Source organism: Lissotriton vulgaris, chromosome 10 (assembly GCF_964263255.1).
Source record: "Lissotriton vulgaris chromosome 10, aLisVul1.2, whole genome shotgun sequence".
NCBI lineage: Eukaryota > Metazoa > Chordata > Amphibia > Caudata > Salamandridae > Lissotriton > Lissotriton vulgaris.
In genome coordinates this window covers 909,086,381-909,106,571 of record NC_141698.1, presented here as the reverse complement: position 1 = coordinate 909,106,571, position 20,191 = coordinate 909,086,381, and the positions used below count along the sequence as shown (strand labels likewise).

The following is a 20,191-nucleotide window of genomic DNA, read 5'->3' as shown; positions in this document are numbered from 1 at the left end:
GAGAACCAGGCCTTATGGGCCTGGCGGTGCAGGGCACGCCTTAAATCCCCGAGTTCACCTGCCTAGTATAAAACAGAGACACGAGACACTCCGTTGAGGGTGGAAGCCAGGTTTAATAGCTGCAGCTAAGCACAGTTGTCCGAGAAGTTACACACGAGGTGAATTCTCAGGAGACTGCCACTTCAATCTGTGGCGCACAGTCTTTTATAGGAACTTATTTACAGCATCTCACTCCTTACACATACAAAACGAACCAATGAGAAAAGTTGGAAAACAAGCTATCAGGTGTCTCAAATATGCCCCTCTATCAGACCTCGTGTGCTACCCCTCCCGACAAATTAATCAGTGATGGCGTCCACAATCCCTTCTTGCAGGTGGCAGGACATATTTGTGTGCCTCAAAGGATAGTTATGTAATAGGAGCATACAAGGAGAGAATAGCGAAGGCCTGTCGGATGAGATAGTATAAGGAAAGAATAGGAGAAGGCAAATAGTCGGCCGAGACAGGGATCAATCGAGACAGACATGGATTAACGAACTCAGCCAGACCCTGACATCGGGTTTCGTGAATAAGGGCAATGAATTTACTTCTTAACTGAAAGGACACGCAGCTGCTGGAAACGTAAAAACACATAGTTCACCGTGCTGCCTGAGTGAGGGCAACACAAAATGGCGGCAGGATATAAAATGGCGGCTAAATACAGGACAAAATCAGAAATCGTAGAACTCAAGCGGAAGGACTGTGTGAGGAGTGCTGCCTTTTCTGTGTGTGGGGTCAGTTGGCCTGCAGTTGCTGCTTCTATCTGTGGTGGGGAAAAAGGACAGACGTGTTTAGCCCTGCTTTGGTATGCTGCTTGTGAAGAAATCTCCAAGTGTTTGGGTGTGCTCACCTCCTGTTGAAGTCTCAGGGGGATAAAATACTTTAAGAAAAGTAAACTAGCTACATCTACAAGGAGGGCTGAAGAGCTGTGTAAGGAGTACTGCCCCTACTATGTGAGGGGTGTTCTGACCTGGAGTTGCTGCTCCTGCAGGGGAAGGATTGAGCAGTTCATCCCCTTTTCTAAAGGGAAAATGTGTGAGGAGCGCTTTTTGTAACATTGACCTATGTGCTACTGATTCGGGAAGAAGGAGACAGGTGTTTGTAGCTTGGATCTCATCCTTCCTTGAAGACAGGTCTTTTCAAGTGACAGATGGACACTCCATCTCCAAGGCTCAGGCACTCAGGTGTGGGGTGCCACAGGGATCCTCCCTGAGCCCCACACTTTTTAACGTGTACATGTCACCCCTCGAGGATGTTGTTAAACCTTTTGGGATTAAATCAATAATGTACGCCGATGACACTCAGCTTGTCGTTTCCCTCAATCAATCAGACAACGCCCTCTCCAATCTATTCAGCTGTCTGGAAAAAGTGCACCAATGGATGTGCGAGTCCCGGTTAAAACTGAATGGGGAAAAATCAGAAATACTCCTTCTGGGAAACCCAAAGAAAATCCCCACTCCCCTTCCCTGGCCACCATGCATGGGATCTCCACCATCCCCAAAATCCAAAGTAAAAAGCCTAGGGATATGGCTGGACCAGAATCTCAGTTTTAAAACACAAGCGAGGAAAACTGCGGGTACGTGCTTCGGCCTTATGAAGATCGCACGAAAGATCCTCCATCTACTCCCCCTTCAATCCAGGAAGCTCTTGATGCAGGGGCTGGTGAACTCCAGATTGGACTATGGGAATGTCCTATACCTGGGGGCCCCAGTCTCTGTAGTCCACAGACTTCAATGTGCACAAAATGCGGCGGCAAGAATACTCACAGGAACCGCAGCGAGGAACTCGGCCAAGCCAGCCCTTAGAAGTCTGCACTGGCTGCCAGTTAAGGAACGGGTCAATTTCAAGACCCTGTGCATTGCCCATAGAATACTGCATAATGAAGGTCCTCCCATCCTCAGGCCTCTTGTTTCCCATCAAAAATCAATCAGACAACTTAGATCTAACTCCCTCTCCCTTGCAAAAGTCCCCAGAATTAGGAAGGCCAGAACAGGTGGTCGCCTGTTTTCGTACAATGCCCCCAGACTGTGGAATGCCCTCCCACTCTCCCTGAGGCAAGAACAAAACCACCTCAGATTTAGGAAAAAACTGAAGACCCTTCTCTTCCCCTGAACACTCCCCCCTTGACTTCCCACCCTCCAGGTCTGTGATCACTAGCGCCGGGATGCCCAAGGGTAGCTGTGCGCTCTACAAAACCCAAAATCAAATCAAATCAAATCAATTTACTGGTTCGGCCCCCCATCAGCAGGGGACAATGATTACGTCGGAACTCTCCATCTCCTTGAGTCACTGGGATCCCTGTGTCAAGTCAACACCAGGAAGCTTGCCGAAACATGGAGTCATCTGCAGCCACCCTTCAAGAGAGCACCGCAGAAAGAGAATCAGACCAGCTCTGCTGACATCTCACTGTGAGCAGTTCTGGAGACAGGTAACCAGACAGCAGCCCGGTCACCTGTCTGAGATGGCTTAAGGCCTGCAGGAGCCATCACACCTGCGGCCAGACTGCCCGCTTTTTTACAGCTGCACTGCATTCTTGCGGGCAGTCTTGTGATGCCATTCGGTAAGAGAGGGACCCAACAAGGTATCCCATTTGCTTTGGGGACATACCCAAAGGGCTGTGTGTGGGAAGTCAGCATTTACCCCCAAGCACCATATGCAGTCTCCCGGGCAGTCCTTTAGCCAAAGCCTTGTTAAACAATGGTCAGGGAGACCATGGAGGGTCCCGGACACCCGGCATTGATGGCAGCAGCTGCTCCACCAGTTTGCAGGAGCTACCTGTGTCAATCCACACCTCGGGCAAATTTGTTGGAACTTGCCAGAGAGGGTAGATAGACATGACAGACATGATAGAGGCCCTCTACCCCCCTTGGGTTCAACATTGCCTTGCTGTCACTAGTAGGCGTGCAGGTGTTCCTGCTGCCTACAGTTCTTACGCCAAGTGTCCCCAGAGGGGCTCACCGTATGACCTGTAAGAGAAGCACCAAAGTGCAGTGACTTCGTGGGGTGGAAAGTGGTGATTCAGCTACTGTATGTTTATGTCCTGAGGTTAGCTTTTATGTCGTTTTCATGCCATACTAAGACAGCATAATAGAACTTTTCAGAAACTGCATGTTGGTGAAAGTGGCGGTGTAAGGTGTTTTCATGATATTTTCATGACGTGTGCAACATATGAGTACTTATCTTAGTGCACTACATGTGGTGCTATGAGAAATGCCTACTTTTCAAAGGGATTCATGATCCATGTATTTTTATGATGATTGCCTAGTTAGCAAAGTGATTTATGTAAATGCAGTCTAATGTGTTGTATGTGTAATGCAAAGGATATTTTTATATAACCTTGTGTGGAGTCTCTTTTTGTGGTTTACCTAGTGTGTCACTGCCGTGTGTGTGTTGCACAAACACTTTACACATTGCCTCTGGGGTAAGCCTGCCTGCTCTGCCAAGCTACTAAGGGGGTGAGCAGGGGTTATCTCGGGTGTGTAACTCCCTTCCCCTGACTAGAGTGGTGGGTTCTGCCTGGCTTATGTGCATACCCTAGCCAACCTGAAACCCCATTTCTAAATGGCTTTTATATAGAACACCATCATCTACGAATTATGCCGCAAATATCTCAATATTGCCAGATAGTATTGGGTTTTACATTTCCTGAAGCGTCCCATTTATTATCACTGGGATACTCATCTTGTGCAGGGCTGACCTCAAAACAATATGAGAAAATGTACATAATAATACTTACAGGTTAAGAAATAATTTTTCAAAACCGGTCAACATCTAATGTGCCCACGTTTGAGCAATGGGAATTTAAGATAGTGAAAGTAAAATAAAGTGAAAAGTTCTATGCTTTAAGGTCTGGTTCAACTAAGAAGTAGTTGAACTCTGGGGCGATATCCTATCAATATGGGAATTGATTGGAAATATAGCAGGATATTTATGGCTTACAGTAGCAGTGTCAGATATAGTCTGATGGTACATAAAGGCTTTATTTATTTATGCAATTACAAAATAGATGTTGAATTGATGTATCATTCATTGCACTTCTAAATCTAATGGCTTTGATTTCTCCTAATAAAAAAAAATAATTGTGAGAGTAGGTGGTTTTAATTTTCAAGTATTGTATAAAAAATTCATATTTAAATATGAAGTGTCAAATAATAATTTATAATTTAATACAAAGTTTATTTTAGTAGGTGGTGTGTACAAAGTTCTAGGGTAATATTTTTTTAATTACCTTACATTTTTATTTTACATTGAATTATGTTTTTAAAATTTAAGTGTATTAAACTTCCCAGTAGTTTCCTATAAGAAGATCATTACCTCAGCTGTGGAGATCTCCACAAAAATAGTAAATCTACCTTTAAATATTCAGCGCTAGAACTCTGTACCCCTTTATTTGAGGGAAGAGTTCTTAAATCTACATCCTGGTGCAAATTTCCATTCACAAAATGGCGAAAAGGAGGAAAAGAGGAGATTTACATTTAGCTGTGAGAGTAGAAGTACACATAAGTAGATCTGCACATGCAAACATACCCTTGTCAATTGGGTCTAAGGAGTGTTGTTCAAAATATAAGTGATAAATCAGAACCTGAAGGTTTACACACAGGAATAGGTGAAGATTTATGACTCAAGGCAAATTACAATATGTTCCAGAACAATGCCTGCAAACCAATGATTGTTGCACGTTTCTAGGTGAAAAGATGTTTTCATTTATTTTTCTCACATGAAAATATAAATGTGTGTGACCAGCAGCACCAATACAAATGCACCTGCTAAAATGTTTTCATTCATGTGACAAAAATGTTTTTCCTTGTAGAATGTATTCCTTGATTAACTCCACCAATTTTGGGGGTTTACGCTTAACCTTTCTTTAGCCCTTCTCTTTCATATGCTGAAAAAAATAAACCTTCCCTCAACAAGAGTAATTTTTTATCATTTTCCATGAAAGAGTAGTAGAAAGTTTTGTGAATAATAATTGGAATGTATAATTTCACATGTTCATGAACAGAACAGAAAGGGAGATTAGCACCCTCTCTGCCATTTCAACAATTCAGTCTAGCAATGCAAACTAACACTGCAGAATGGATTTTTCACTCTTTTCCTGTTTATGTGTGTAAGTCATACTTACAGACACAAATAGCTTTGAGCATTAAGCTCATTGTGATGGTAGCAGTATTAGGAAAAGATACAGAGGCGCCCCTCATTTTCAATCTTTTCATCCCCGATCTATCTCAGTTACTTGAAGATGTCAACTCCCATTCTCCAAAACTTGCCGGGACCAGAGTTAGCAATTTACTGTATGCGGATGACCTTTTCCCACTGAGCCACACCAAGGTCAGCTTGCAGAGATTACTCGATCGGTTATCCCCTTATACCACTGAAAACGTGCTGAAACTAAACCAATCAAAGACAAGGGCAATCACCTATGTGTTATGGAAATACCAAGGTGACGGATGGCAGTACAACGGAGTGGAGTGGTGTGGCTCACTGGTTAGAGGCGGTAGACCCGAGAGCAGAGGACGGCCCGGGACCAGGGTTCAATTCCCGATGCGGCAGGGTCATGGACCAGGGTCCTCGGACTCAATAATTCTCATCTCGGTGCCTACTCTAACCAGGGATCACACTCGGCAACTCTGGGCATTAGCTTGCCTCATCTCCACAACGGCCCCCCACATATGCCGGGGATGCCTGGTTTCACCTTGGAGATACCCAGTAGGGACCATCTCACAGGGAAAGCCAGGACGGGTTCCCCAGCGGTCTACTGCACAGAGATACTCCTTCGGGAGTCGATTCTAGCGCATTACAAACCCAGAATAAAATAAACGGTAAACGTATCGACTGGACTGCTGAAAAGATGACAAATCAAACAGGTAAAGTTCACTTTCTTTATTAGTGAAGAAAGATGTAGGTAAGCGACCGGCCAGAGCATCAGCACAATACAACTGCTGCTCTGTCCCTTCTACCACTCACCATTCTAAAGAACACAGGTGAAGTAGCATGCGCAATCCTTCAAACATAAACACCAATTCAAGATGCACATTTAAAGATATACATATTAATTACCTAGATTCCAACATATCTTCCCCCATTAAACAAAACAAAAGAATCTAATTACCGCAAATTGTCTGTAGAAGAATAACAATTGCAAATCACGATTTAACATAATCCTTAAACCAAATGGAAGGTTTATGTTCCCTTGTGGAACTTCTGAAACTTGGATCACTATGCATCTCCTCAGAACTACTTTTGGGACATGCATTGGCATTGAGATTACCAGGCACAGTTTGTTTAGATAATCTCTCCATATTCCACCATTTGCCATTACTCAGTCTAGCGGATCTGTTTTTAATAAATGTGATTTGCAAAGAATTAGAAAACTTGGAATACCCCTTAGTTGTATGTCCAGGCAATCTCACTTTAACCCAATCACCAACTTTAAAAGAAAACAGTTTCCTCCCTTTATTTGGTTCATTTGTAATATACTTATTTTTTGCCTTTAGACGTTCAGCCTTAACCTGATCCTAACTTAGGAATACTGAGATCACATATCCATGGTCCGACCAACTTGGAAGATGCAGTTCTACCCTTCAATAAAGTAGAAGAAGAAACCTTGGTCACAGCATTTGGTGTGGTCCGCAAAGCCTATAGTAAATTAGACAGCTCCTTTTTCCAGTCTAACCCATTGACCACAGACCGTTGTATATTGTCTTTTATCACTCTTTTGCAGCCTTCTTCTAAACCATTGCTGTGGGGATGATATAATGAAGTGGTGGTGTGTTTGACTCCCCAATGTGGCAAAAACTCTTGAAATTCTTTAGACATAAATTGTACTCCATTATACGTAACCAGTTCACTAGGAGAACCTTCCTTTAAAACTAAAGATTGAAGAAATTTAACAACTTCCTCCATGGTTGCAGATTTCACAAACTTTACTTCAGGCCATCTGGACCCATAGTACACCAACACTAAACCATACCTGCACCTTTCATCCAAAATAAACATAGGTCCTATGATATACAAAGCTAACTTAACCCATAGTTTATCAGGAACAAGAATTGCTTCCACTGTACTCGGAAACGTAACTTGAGACTTATCACTTGTGGCACATGAAATGCAATCCCTCACAAAGTGCTCAACTGCACGGTCCATACCAGGCCACCAGAATACTTCTCTGAGTCTTCTCTTCATGGCCCTCATGCCAATATGAACCTCATAGGCTAATATTGAGATTTTATTTTGAAGTGTCACTGGCACAACCAATAGATCAACTCTCCTAAGTATACCTGCTTGTACGTTCAATTGAGATAAAACATGCTTAAAAGAAGCCACACTTTCATGGATTGGTAATTCACCCTTACTTAACATTGACATTATCTCTTGTAACACTACATCCTGTTGAACAGCAAGATTCCACTCATCCTCAGAGATGCAAGTAAAATTTGAATCAATTAATGCAGCAACAACATTATAATCTTCCTCCACTTGATCACCTGATTGCACATTTACTAAAGGAGGTCTTGATAAGCAATCAGGAAAAATGGTTTTTACACCAGAAATATATTCAAGATGAAATTGAAACTCCATTAATCTATAATACCATTTCGAAATGCGATGGGTAGCATTTCCCCCACCTCTTGTTTTAAACAAATTAATCAATGGTTTATGATCCATACGTATCGGACACTCCGAACCCCATAAACATTGTCTAAAGTGATCCACACCCCACCAACAAGCCAGAGCTTCACTATCCAGAACTGAATATGTAGACTTCTCCCCTTTCCAAGTAAGAGAGGCAAAAGCCACAACCTCTTCCATTCTACAACTCACAATTATAAAGAACACAGATGAAGTAGCATGCACAATTATTCAAACATAAACAACAATTCAAGATGCACATTTAAAGATATACATATTATTTCCTAGAACCCAGCAGCCGCCTCATATAAATATCTAGGGGTCCACATGGACAGAAGGGGCTTGTTCTTAAAACACAGAGATGAGGTAGAAGCTAAAGCAATGATAATCCAGGTGGCATTCATCAATCTCGCAAGGCAGCTATCCGGCCCAAGCTTGACCCCTCTTAAAGTGTCATGAAAGCAAAAATCTTCAATTATCTCTTTTATGCTCAGGAGATCATGCAGGGGAAAGATAACAGCTTTGTGCACAAATTAAGAACAAGAATCTTCAAACAATTGCTCAGCCTTCCAAAAACCTCATCCCCTGCTCAAATACGACTTGAGTTTGGTCTCCAAGATCATCGAAGCTTTGCACTTCCAGAGAAGGAAGCTTGGAGGCTATATTGTGGCAGGAAATTTTAACTAGTCAGCTCGGGCGATCGTACCAATGCTAACTACAAAATTTCATACATCTCTTGGACGCAGTAGATATTTGTAGTTCCAACCCATTGTAACAGGCACCTAAAATTTATATAAAAAAGAATGTCCACTCCTGGTCCTTCCATTCAGACAGGGCGCAACTGGAATAACTTAAGCATGCCTGGTCTTTCTTATCAGGGTTTAAGCCAAGGGTTGTGGCACCACACTTGTCGTTCACCTACGCAGTGTTTTTGAAAAATGTTTTTGGCCCGCAGAATGGCCATTTTTGTATCACTTACCAGGCTGGCGCTATCCAAACACTAACATAACATGCACGGGGTGCAGGAGCAGAAAGGAAACAATTCAGCACGTGGTATGTCTTTGCCTCACACTCCTTAATGATCGAAAGATCCTGCTACAGGGGGACTGGAACAAACTGGGCATTCGCTCCTGTCGACAAGCCATCCTTGCATCCATGAATCCAGATAATCCAGTGCTTCACATCCAGTTCGCTAAGTTTGTTACAAGAGCCGTAAAAGATTTACAAACTGTGAGAGCCAGCAAGTCAATGATTGTTGATTTACACTAGGCAGCACTAAGCATGTTGTGTTGCTGATCTGTCTGCTTTACTATATTACTTCATAGCCACTGAACCTGGTTTTTTTTTGCACATCGTTCTTTGATTGTCCTCTGTCTTGCAGGATTTTGAAGTTTTTCCCATCGTATGTAGGGTTCTTCATTATTCATAAATAGAATTGCATCATCAGTGGATTCGTTAGCAGCTTTTTAGTAAAGACTAGTGTCTTGCCTCTTTGTTTTAGTATGACGTTCAAACTAAAATGAATTATCACGGTTTTAATTCTGTCTTAACCAAAAGGACTCCTCGTTTAAATGCAGTCCGCATTTAAACAGCATGAATATAGAGAGACTATTTTATTTATTTATTTTTAACATTTGTTAAGCGCGAACATTTGCCCGCAGGCGTCTCGGCGCTGTACTGATGTATGCTCTCCTATAAGGTATCATGGATAAGTGGGAATTTTTAAAGATTAAATAACCAGGTTTTCAGTTTTTTCCTAAATGATATCAGATTTGGGCTAGATCGTATGGATTGCAGGACAGTGTTCCACAGTTTGGGGCCTACCACTAAGAAACGTCTGTCTCCCCAATTGACCAGCCTGGTCCGTGGCACAACCAGGTCATTTTGTTTTGCTGAACGTAGTGTCCGGGAGGGAGTATATGGGACAAGATGGTCTTTCAAAAATTGCGGCGCTTGGTGGTGAAGTGACTTATAGACAATACACAGTGTCTTAAATTTAATTCTGTTCCTCACTGGGAGCCAGTGAAGACTTCTCAGGGTCTCAGTTACGGGCTTGAATTTAGGGATGTTTGAAAGTAGTCTGGCTGCCGCATTTTGGATTCCCTGCAGTTTCTTGATGACCCTTGCTTGGGCACTACAGTAATCCAATGCTGACAAAACAAGGGCGCTGACAAGTGTCTTGCCAACATTTTTAGGTAGAAAAGGGAGAATCTTCCTGACTAGGCGTAGTTTGTAGAATGCCGTGGCGGCCGTCTGATTGGCATGTGCCATAAAATTTAGGTTGTCATCAAAGATGACGCCCAGATTCCGTACTTTTGTGGCAGGTTCAGGCACGGCTCCAAAAGATGGCGGCCACCATACTGGGGACCAGCTAGGACTGAGACTGCCAAAAGTGACCACCTCAGTTTTATCGGAGTTAAGTTTCAAGCAGTTTGCCGCCATCCACTCTCCTATGGCCAGCATACGTGCTTTGAAACTCTCCGCTACTGTTTCTCCATCATTTCTGATACCCAGAATTAACTGATTATCATCTGCGTAGGAGGTAAGGTTCATCCCGTGCTCTTTGATGGTCTTTGCGAGGTCCGACACATAGATATTAAAAAGTGTCGGACTAAGGGATGAACCTTGAGGTACCCCACATGGCAGAGATAGTTCAGCCGATTCAAATTGACCCAAGGTCACCGCCTGGGATCTCTCCGTCAGAAAGGATGCCAGAAGATTTTTTGCCTGGCCTCGCACGCCCATTTTTTCGACACGGTTGACAAGAATCTTATGGTCAACCGTGTCGAAGGCGGCTGATAGGTCTAGAAGCACCAGTAGTGCTGTACCACCTTGGTCTCTAATTAGTCTGATATCGTCTGCAGCTTTTATAAGTGCAGTTTCAGTCCCATGAAACTTGCGGAATCCAAATTGTGTATCATCAAGCAAGTTGTATTGCTCGATAAATTCCGTAAGTTGAGTGTTCATGGCCTTCTCCACTATTTTCGCGAGAAGCGGTAGGTTGGCTATAGGCCTGTAATTTTTCAGGTCGGCTTTATCGAGGCCGGGCTTTTTCAAGAGAGGTTTTAATAAGGTCTTTTTTAGTTGGGTGGGGAAAATGCCTGTACGGAACATTATATTGCATATTTGGGTTATAACTGGCGTCACCGTGTCCATAAATAGGCGAAGAGTGTTCAGAGGACAGGGGTCTAAAGCCGATCCTGATTTAATGGTTTTTAAAAAGTCCTGTATTTGATCTTCAGTGACTTCAGCAAAGCAGGATAGGTTATTGCTTGGGGGAGGGGTATTTATTTTTTCAATATTTTGATTATCGCCGAGATTGAATACTGAGAAGATGTCATTCACTTTATTGAAAAAGAATGTGGCCAGTGAATCACAGAAGTTTTGTGAGCATGGGGGGGGGTCAAATCTGGGACGCATCCGGCCAACTGTTTAGTTATTTCAAAAAGCTTCTGGTTTGAGTTTTTTGCACTTTCAATTTGCTCAGTATAATATTTTTTCTTAGTTTCGATAATCAATAGCTTATATTGGGCTAGAAGCTCTTTGTATATCTTTTTGTTTCCGTTGTCATAGTTTTTCCTCCATTGTCTCTCTCGATTTCTACATTGTTGTTTAAGTTTTTTAAGTTCCATTGTATACCATGGGGCTGAGGGGGACTTTCTATTTCTAGACATCCTTTTTTTAGGGACTAATTCATTGACGGCCTGGTCCAGCCATGCTTGATATTGTTTGGTGGCGATTTCTGGGTTATTGGACAGCGTGGGCTTTGAATTGTCCAGCGTGTCTTTAAAGCTGGGGATGTTGATGTCTCTCCATACTTTGAATGTTTCTTGTTTTGGTACTGGTATTGTTCCGGTAGCTGTTTTGTTAGTTTGTATCGTGGCTAAGACCAGGTGGTGGTCGGTCCAGGTCATTGGCAGGACATCAGACACCCCCAAATTCTTATGATTGGTGAATATTCCATCTATTGTGTGTCCTGCGTTATGAGTAGGTCCCTTCACCAGTTGGGTTAGACCGAAGACCTCCATTTGAGACTGCAGGGCAATAGTATCCTTATCTTCACTACAGTCTAGATGGAAATTAAAGTCTCCTAGCAGGGTTATGGATTTATCAGTAGCAAAAGTTTCCAGAAAAGTGGCGATTTCTTCAAGAAATCCTCGGCGGGTTTCTGGTCGCCTGTATAGTAGTATGCCTTTGAAGTTGTGGGAGGGTGATAGATATATATCAAATTGGAAGGCCTCGCAAGTAGTGGAAGGAATTGCTGTGGTACGGATTTTTAGTGTATCACGAGCAATTATAGCGATCCCCCCTCCTCTCTTACCAGTTCTATCTAGCCTATACGATTTGAAACCTGTTGGAACGGCTATCACAAGGTCTGGGTCTGATGCCTTATCCAACCAGGTCTCTGTGAGGAACATTATGTCGATGTTCCTGTCAATAAGTAAATCTGCTATTTCTTGCCTGTGTTTCACCAATGAGCGTACGTTGATAAGGGCTATGGTGAACTTTTGCGTTATCTGTTTAGCGTTGTCCCAACCGACCGCTTTATTTTTTTTTTTTTTTTTTTTTTGGTGTAAGACATTTATTTGTAACAAAGGCCATGAAGATGTACACTGCGTCACGCCAACAACCCGGAGGCAGGCCGCTATCAGGAAGTTCATACAGAGATCACTGAGAGACAGACCGGAGTCTTTCACCCAGCCGGGTAAGACATACATATGAAAGCATGAGACACAACAGAATTTTGAGCATACGCAGTACAACTTCAGCAAGGAAACGGTCTTACTTTTCTCATAGTGCTGTCGACATTTGAAAGATATAGAAAATCAACGAGGTCGCCCCTGAGTAGGAAGTGGTTAATCCCCCGTCACAGCGGTACGGTAAAAGGATGCGTCCGTCAGCACCATTTTTCTCCCAACAACCCCCCCCAGCAAGTCAAACCAAACACTACAAACAGAGGTGCAAGTACATGGACAAACCATTCACACAACACGGTAGTCCACAACGAGGTCATATGGGCCAGCCTCAGGTCATGCAGGTAGTGGGCTAGCTACATACAGGGCGGGAATGTAAGGATATCTAGTCCGGTTATGCACAGTCTAGGGGAGCATGGGCGATGCGGGGGGGAGGGGGCCAGGGACAGAGGCTAGAACACAAGACTGCCAGTGGGGCGCAGGGCGGCCAGGGTCTCGATTCGGGTCAGCGTGTGCAGCAGTCTCCCAGCGTGCGTCCGGTCAGGGCCTGTCAGTGTAAACGCGGGACTGCGGGATCATCATAACTAACTTACGCATTGCGCACCTTCAGCCCATGTCGTCTGAAACACTCGTATCCCGGGAGGTATCTGGTGAGTCAGAGCCCTTGCGTGCTGTGGCCCACTGTATAAACGGGCCCCATATGTCAGTGGGTCTGGAAGCGGTGGGCATAGACTCCCAATAGTGCGTTAACTGCGTGTGGCCGTAAGTCACGTCCCTGATCCAGCTCTCAAGAGAGGGGGGGGCTGGTCTACCCCAGTGCAGTGCGATCTGTCGCTTGGCATATAAAAGGAGTAAGGCATGCAGTTTCCTGTCGCAGGGCTCAGTGTCCTTAACATACCCCAGCAGACCTAGCAGCGGGGAAGGTGAGTCCTCCCTTCGGGTGATTTGATTTATGGCCGTGAAGACCTCTGACCAGTATGTAGTCAGCTTGGGGCAGTTCCAGGCCATATGAAGAAAGGACGCTTCTTCACTTCCACATCTCCAGCAGTTGGCATCCTCACGGACGCCCATTCGGCGTAGTAGAGTCGGAGTGCGGTAGTATCTATGTAGGAATTTGAAGTGGATGAGCCTCAGACGATAGTTTGGGGACAGGGCTGTAAGTTGCGCACAGCAATACTCCCAGGCGTCGTCTGGTAGCTCGTCCCCCAGGTCCTCAGCCCAGCTGGTTTTGGCCGTGGCTACTGTCGCCGGGGCCTGTTCCTGCATGCAATTATATAACCTGGACACCAGCTTTTTGGGGGAAGGTCGTGAAAGCAAGTTTTGGAGGGCGGCAAGTGTGCGGGGTTCCTCCGGGAAGCACGGCCCCATCTTCTTGCAAGACTCCCTAAGGGAATGAAATAGCAATTTGTCATTAAATGTACAGAGCCGGTCGGCTCCCTCGGCAGACAGCTCGAAAAAGGTACCATCTGGATATAAGTCTGCAAAAGTGAGTAGCCTATTCCCAAGGATAGTGAGGACGTCGCCTCTGGCCGTCAGACACGGCAGCATCGGGTTGCCCCTCAGGGGGATAGCTGGTGCATAAAGCAGGGAGAGACCGGCTCTCTTTTGGAGTTCGCGCCATGTCCAGCGGACCATCTCTACTGTGTCTACCTCGCGTGACGGGCATGTAACCTTACCGTGCAGTGCGACTCGTAATGGCAAGGGGGCGACAACGGCTAATTCCACCGCCACATGTGGTTGGTAAGGTGTAGGGAATGCCCAGAAATGCAGGAACTGGGCTTGCGCACAGAGTGCGTAAAGTTTCAAATCTGGGGCACCTAGTCCCCCTTGTCGCAGCGGAAGCGTGAGCAGGTCCCAGGAGATTCTAGCCTGTCCTCCAGCCCACACCAGTTTAAGTAGCAGTGAGCGGACCCGGGCGTGGAAGCAAGCTGTCATAGGCAGTGGCACATTTACAAACAAATATAAGAATTTGGGGAGGACCACCATTTTAGCCAACGCAATTCTTGCTACCAGGGAAAGCGGTAGTTTATTCCAGATCTCAACCCTCCCCTCCAACCAATCCACCGCTCTACCGAAGTTCATCTGCCACAACTCCTGCACATCCCTGCTGATCCAGATGCCCAAATATTTGACAGTTTCAGTTTCCCATCTGAGGGGGTAGTCAGGAGCAGGGCGTTCAGTGCTCTCCGTCAGGGGGAAGGCCACTGACTTCGCCCAGTTAATGGATATCCCCGCTAATCCCTCAAATCGTACAAATTCCCGGAGTAGCGGGCTCAGGTTCTCTTTAGGATTCAGGACGTACAGGGTTACATCGTCCGCATATAGCGAGATTAGTAAGCTTCTAGCACTAAATCCGATGCCCCTGGCGGTATGGTGTTGTCTGACTCTGGCCGCCAGCGGCTCCATCGCAATCGCGAAAAGGAGCGGCGATAGGGGACAGCCTTGCCTAGTGCCTCGTGTAATACTGAATGGCTCGGAGACGAGACCATTGACGCACACCCGGGCCCTTGGTTCCTTATAAAGAAGCTTTATCAGGGTCATGAAGTTCTGACTGAAACCCATCCGCCTTAATACACTGAAGAGGTAGGGCCATTCTAATGAATCGAAGGCTTTGGTGGCGTCCAGAAACACCACTGCTGCCTGTACTGACGGGTGTAAATAGTGAAGGACCGAAAAGATCGTTCTGAGATTGTGTGACGTCGCGCGTCCAGGAATGAAGCCTGATTGATCTGGGAGCGCTATCATAGGCAACATCGGCTGTAACCTATCCGCGATGACCTTTGCGTATATTTTAGCATCAACGTTTATAAGGGACAGGGGCCGATAGGAGTCCAGCTGCTGTTCATCCTTATCCGGCTTGAGTAGTGTGATAATGAGAGCCTCTCGCATGGAGTCAGGGAGGGAATTCAATTCGAGAGCCTCGACAAATACAGAATGAAGTCTCGGCGCCAGTTCAGTAACATATGTTTTATAGAAGGAGGTGGTCAGGCCATCAGGGCCAGGCGCCTTATTGGCCGGCATACTCTTAATCACCTGGGCTATGTCTTGTACTGTGACAGTGAGGTCCATGTATTGCCTGTGGTTGTTGTTGAACCATACAAGTGCTATGGAGTCAAGAAAGTCTCGCAGCGATGCCGGCGGAGTGGGTTGTCGTGAGGTGTACAGGGTAGCATAGAAGTCTGCGAAGGCGTCTAACACTGCCTCCTGTCCCACCACAAGGCGTCCGGTGGCATCATGAATAGTGTGTATGAAATGTGATGATGCGCGGGGATTTATCAGTCTGGCAAGGGTCCTGCTTGGCCTATCACCCTCCCCATACCTGCGCGCTTCTGCCTGTTTCCCTAGAAACTTCACCTCCCGCTCCGCCTCCTCGTTAAAGGTCAGCAGTTTGGCCTTTAGAGCGCCTGCAGTCTCTAACGACGGGTTAGCACTAAACGCAACATCTAGGGCCTGCAGCTCCCTCTCAATTTTAGCCAGCTCATCCCTGATGGTACGCAGCACCCCTGCCTTGCGCGCTATACATTGACCTCTGATGACAGTCTTAAATGCATCCCACACAACGGCCTCAGATGTGGCAGATCCCGCATTCTCAGCAAAGTAATTGTTAATGTCTTCTCTTATCTCTTCTACGAACACAGGGTCTGTGAGCACGTGTGGAGGGAGGCGCCACTGGAATGCCCTATGTGGAGTTCCCGGGGGGTGTAGTTCCAACATGCATGGGGCATGGTCGGACAAAGATCTAGCCATGATATCAACCTTTGAAACCCATGTCGCGACTTCGGGAGACACCAACCAGAAGTCCAGCCGCGACCATGCAGCCTTATGGCAGGTGTAACAGGTTCCCACATTCGCTCCCGGGTGTCTAGCACGCCATACATCAGACAGCAGACCTTCATTCATGATATCAGATATCGCCTGGCGCGTTCTATTGTGTTGCGGCCTGCTTACGCCACTGCGATCCATGTCATCATTCAACACAGTATTAAAGTCCCCTCCCAACACTACCGACTGACAGTCCAGTAACACAATTTTCGCCCAAACATTTCTGAAAAAATCCGGATCGTCCACATTGGGGCCATAGATAGCAGCTAGGACAATCCGTCGCCCCTGTAATGACCCATGCAGCAGAACATACCTACCCTCCTCATCCCGCACCTGGGAGTACTCCCGCCAATCCAACCCCCTTCGAATGAGTATGGCGACACCCCTCGCATAATTCGAATAGATGGAAGAATAAACATGCGCCCATCTGGAATTTTTCAGTCGAGCTGAGGGGGCGACATTCAGATGAGTTTCTTGAAGGAAGCATACATCTACATTGTGCCTAGACAACATTCCATGCAGTAAGCGGGCTTTCTTGTAGTCCCCCAGGCCCCTAATGTTCCAAGTCCAGAGTTTGATACCTCCCATTAAAGTACACAACCGTAACCAGCCCCCACCCCACCTCCCCGCCCCATAAGGCCCCTCAGGCATCCAGACGCCATAATTGCAGACTTAGCACGCGAACACATAGACAATTGTAGTAGTACATTGCACCAAATACAAACAGGAACTCGCAACTCAGGAATAACTCCCATCAACCCCCCACCCTCAGCAACCCCCCAATTAGGTCGTGATATACCCCAAAAGTCCTCACGCAATGCGTGGAAGTACCCCAACATCAACAACAAAGGGAGGCACCCCATGAGGCGTGGTGCGCTCGGCCAACACCCCCGCATACACGGGGTGGCTACAGTCAAATTTCCGTGTCCCTGGGATCTGACAGCGACCCCCATCCAGTAATCCGCCAGTGACAAAGTCTACCAATGTCCCAGCAGAGGCACGGAGTTAGCAGCAAAAGGTAGTATAAAGGCGGCCCAGTGACTTACCCAAAAGGAGGCAGTCCAGCAGGAGCATACCTTTACGAAAGATTGTTCCAGGCCTCCCAGCCCCAGTGTAACAGGCAGTTCGGTTACCGTGCCGGATGAGCGTTGCACAGGTTTCAGTCATTGTCACTGAGTTGCTCCGAGGCGTCCTCCAGCCGTGGCGATTTTCTCCTGGCTCCAGCACATATGTGTTTGGCAAACTTGAGGGCTGATTTGGCGTCAGTGAAGAAGTGAGAGGTGTTTTCGTGTTGAACCTTCAATTTCGCCGGGTATAGGAGTGAGTAGGGCACTCCAGCTTGCAGTAGGATCTTCTTCGCCGGTAGGAATTCCTTTCGTGCCGCTTGCACCAGAGGGGTGAAATCCGGGTAAAAGGAAATGTGGTTTCCCTGATGCGTGATTGTACCTTTCTCTCTCGCCAGGCGTAGCACGACGTCTCTGTCCTGGTAGTTGAGTAGTTTAGCCAGGATTGGGCGCGGTGGGGCGCCCACTGGGGGCTTTTTTCCAAGGGATCTGTGCGCCCTCTCCACCGTGAAAACCGGGGACAGATCCGGATCGAACAGTTCATGGAGTAGGTCTGATACATACGATTCCATCTTCCCGGTGTTTGTGGTCTCTGGAATGCCTGTAATGCGAACGTTGGATCTCCTGGAACGTGCTTCCAAATCGTCCGACTTGGCGCGCAAGCTGTCAATTTCCCGCTCCAGCGTTGTGATGTGTTTCTTGGCCTGTTGTTGGAATTCACAACACTCAGTTTGTCTATTCTCGAGACAGTCCAGCCTTTTCTCGTGAGTGTCCACTTTCGTTTTCACGGTTTCGAGTTGCGCCGCCATATTATCAAGCTTGGCGTCTATGCTTTTCAAGCTGGTTCTCACTTCCATGATGAGGGCTCCAAAATCTATGTCCTGGGCACCTCCTTGCGATGACGTTGCGCCTCCATCCGACTCCACCGGCGTGGTCTTTGGCGTTTTTCTATTATCAAAGCTCAGCTTTGGTTGCTTGGCTTCATTTTTCCCCATCTTCGCGAACAGAGTAATTCACCGGTCCCACAGTGGGGCAGCACTCCACTGCGTCCCAGCGAGCAAGTGTCCTGTGTGAGCGCGGTCGCCCAGGTGGTGCCAGTGCACTCTAGTCGTGCCTATGTAGACTCAGCAAGAAATGGAAACCGCTACAGGCTCTCATGCGCGTATTCAGGGCCTCCACGCGGTCCAAAATGGCGGGCGCTGGCAGCGTTCTCTAGGACCACCCAAACACCCGAGGAGGAGCAGCTCAGGAGTTCCAGGGGATCAGTGCGGCAAGTAGGCGCATCAAGCGTGCGGTGTTTAGTGCTGCCGTGTCTCAGAGCAGCGGGGGGGGGCCATGCGCAGCTATCCACCAGTACGTGTCACCATGTGAAACCCCCAGCTCCGCGGCAGCACCCGCTCACCTCCGCTCTCGCACTGCAATGATGAGGATGGTGCAGGCGCGGCCACTCTGTCCTCCACCGGGCGCCACTCGTGTCCGCGCCGTCTTCGGCGGCCGCAGGATCCCTGCCACTTCTGCGCAACTGCACCTGTACAGCCGCTCCGGTCTCCGCTATCTTCCCGCGGTCGCGCGCCAGATGGAGCTACCGTCAGCCTCAGCGGGAGAGCAGCGTCAATACTCCTCCGGCAGCGCCCCTGGCAGCGGCGCGGTATTTCTCCTCCCCAAAATGACCTCGATCTGCTGGGGCCTATGCAGCCTCGGCCCACCGTGTTCCGCGGCGCCCAGTAGCAGGCACTTCCGGTTGGGGACAGGAGCCGCTCGCCGGCCGGCGAGAACGGAGGATGGTCCCGTCTCCGAGGGCAGCCGCCCCCGCGTCCAAAACTCGGGCTGGAGGAACAACCGGGTCTCAGGAGCAGAACCCCGAAGGAATGGGGGACTGCAGTCACCAGGAACAGGATCAGGTAAGGATTAATAAAAGTAGCCGGCGGAGCTCACTCAGAGAGCGGCCATCTCGCTGCTCGGCTAGCCACGCCCCCCAACCGACCGCTTTATTTAGCAGGGGGATGGAGGTCTGACAGTGCTTGCAGTTTAGTGTGGGTAAAGATGATATATTATCAGGATTATTCCTGATACATTCTTCCGTAGTTTGGGCTCGAAGGTCAATTAGCATAGAGTGCGAGTATTGGAGGCGTTGAGGTACATTAGAGCCAGGGGGGGGGGGCCCTAGGCCCGTGTCCGGCGCGGACGGGCGCAGACGGGCTTGCTAACTATTTATTGTTAAAAATCTTATCCTCTTATTATCTGCTCTTTATACGTGATGCTATTAATGGATAAAATGGCGGCATCTAGGCTCGCTTTTAAAAGAGCATGAGGAAATTATGTAAATAAAGATACAGAAACTCAGTTAACACTCTTTTCAATTGCCACACATGTGTAAATATTTTAGCAACTGTCTGACATACCTTTTTATTGTTGCATGTCCAACATTATAATGATTTTTATGAATCAAACAATATAGTAATCACTGTAGGGCATACAGAGGCTTTATATCTGATGTCTGCCACAATGATGAATAGATTAAATGAACTGGGTAGTAGTAAAAAACTCAAACTTGGTAAAGTTATGATGGGTAGTGTGATCTACAAATTCACATTTCTGTGGTGGCTCGCAGATCTTTAACATATTTCATAGTGTGCTTTTACAAATTATGGTCCTGAAGAAGGTTGTTTATTAGTTTCTCCAAACCGAAACGCTGCGTCGACACTTGTTCTTGTGAACATTTTAACTAAAATTGTATTTTTGTGTATATGTTTTGATTCTATATGTTTTTAATTAATTGAAAATTCTTTTAAAAATTAATGTAAGCATATCTCTCTTTTGAATAAACACACATATGTATTTTTTGAAAACACCTTTGCCTTTCTTGTCTAAATTTGATTAATAATGAGCGATTCTATGTGATATGTATTTGTTGCTTTACAGTGTTGACATATATTGAGTTGG

The 20,191-nt window shown here is 46.5% G+C and overlaps 1 protein-coding gene across 1 annotated transcript in view; it reads left to right on the top strand.

Moving 5' to 3' along the window:
- LOC147688995 (ATP-dependent translocase ABCB1-like) overlaps positions 1 to 20,191 on the top strand; it is an 856,748-nt gene that overhangs the window by 445,107 nt on the left and 391,450 nt on the right. The gene's annotated exons all lie outside the window — the stretch shown is intronic.